Here is a 1,442-nt window from a genome sequence, read left to right as displayed (position 1 = left end):
AACGTAAGTCCGCCCGGCACGCGCCCTGGAGGCCCCGCCCCGTGGGCGCCCTTCTCTCCTCCCATTCCTTCCCCCTCCTTCCCCAGGACTCGAGGGAGCGTTCCAAATTGGGGCGTGCCCGCTTGCTCTTCCCAGGAAGGGACCGAGGGGGCGGGGAGAAGTCGGGCGCGTGCGTATCCTGGCTCAGGGAGGCCGTTTCGGATGACGCCACTAAGGGGCGGGGCGAGCAGCTCCAGAGAGAAAGAGAAAGAGGTCGGGGTTGAGTAGGAAGCCGGCACTGGGGGAGGAGAAAGGGGCGTGGTCGAGGGCGGGCCCCAGGCTGTGGGGGGGCGCGCACGCGCTCATGACCGCACGGTTGGAAAGGCTCGTCGCCGGCACGTTGCCGGGTGGGCGGGGGAGGGGTGTGACGTAGCAAGGTGAAGGGGACGGAGCTGTTGGGTCCCCGCCCCCTTCCCCGATGGCCTGCGTGCGGGGAGCGGAGACGGGAGTGGCGGGGGGAGGAGGAGGAGGAGGAGGAGGAGGAGGAGGAGGAGGAGGAAGAAGAGGAAGAGGAGGGCAGAAGGAGGAGAAGGAAGAAGGGCAGCAGGGCCCCGGCCGGGTCCCGACGGGCTGATGGCAGCGGCGGAGGGCGAGGGGGGGCGGCCAATGAGGGCGGCCGGAGGGGGCGGGGCGTCGCCGTCTATTTTGTCCCGCGGCCGCTGAGGGGAAGCGTCGTCGTGCATATGCAGGAGGGCCGGCGGCCAGCGCGGCTTCAGCTCCGGGCCTGGGCTGCGGCGGCGGCGGCGGCGGGATCCTCGGCGGCGGAGGCGAGCGCGGGCCGCCCGCAGCCCCGCACCCTGCGTAGCGCCCGCCGCTTCCAGGCCCCCCGACGGCCGCGGCCGCCCGCGCCCCCGGGCTCGCCTCCCCTGCTCTGCCTCCCCGGGGCGCGAGCCCGGCTCCAGCGCCGAGGACCCGGCTCCCGCTCCCGCCGCCAGCAGCCACAGGTATCCGCTGTGGAGCGCCCCGCGTCCATCGTCCCGCGAGCCGCGCGTGGCAGCTCTCCGGGCCCCCAGCCCCGGGGGGGGCTTGCTTCCCGTTTCCAACCGCAGATTAAGTTTCATTGCTTCTCTTGAGCCCCCTCCCCCGCTCTCGTGTCCGTCCCTGCTCGGCTTAGCTTCTCTCTCGACTTGCTGAGTCTCGCTCCGGGGCTGGGGCCGCGGGAGGTCGGGGGGGGCGGGGGCGGAGCGGAGCGGCCGACCCTCGCTTCCCAGGTGGGGAAACCGAGGCTCTCCCAGAAGGGCGGCCCGGGGACCGCGGAGCCCGGCTGCGGGAGAGCCCTGCCCCGGGAGAGCTCCGCTCCGGGAGAGCCCGGCTCCGGGAGGGGGTGGGGGAGAAGCAGCGGAGCTGGGCCGGGCTGCCGGGAGCCTCTGCGGGCGCTGCGTGCCCGGCTCGCCCGGCTCCCG

The 1,442-nt window shown here is 74.2% G+C and overlaps 1 protein-coding gene across 2 annotated transcripts in view; it reads left to right on the top strand.

Moving 5' to 3' along the window:
- Nucleotides 1-635: 635 nt before the first annotated feature.
- FAM53A (family with sequence similarity 53 member A) overlaps nt 636-1,442 on the top strand; it is a 113,563-nt gene continuing 112,756 nt past the window's right edge. Inside the window, exon 1 of one of the 2 annotated variants that reach the window (XM_072619979.1) lies at nt 636-983. The gene's annotated coding sequence lies outside the window, so the exon portion shown is untranslated. The remainder of the gene's footprint in view (nt 984-1,442) is intronic. The other variant, XM_072619978.1, reaches the window with a different exon arrangement.

This window comes from Notamacropus eugenii, chromosome 6, assembly GCF_028372415.1.
Source record: "Notamacropus eugenii isolate mMacEug1 chromosome 6, mMacEug1.pri_v2, whole genome shotgun sequence".
NCBI lineage: Eukaryota > Metazoa > Chordata > Mammalia > Diprotodontia > Macropodidae > Notamacropus > Notamacropus eugenii.
The sequence above is the reverse complement of the archived record's forward strand: the minus strand, read 5'-3'. Positions and strand labels throughout refer to the sequence as shown.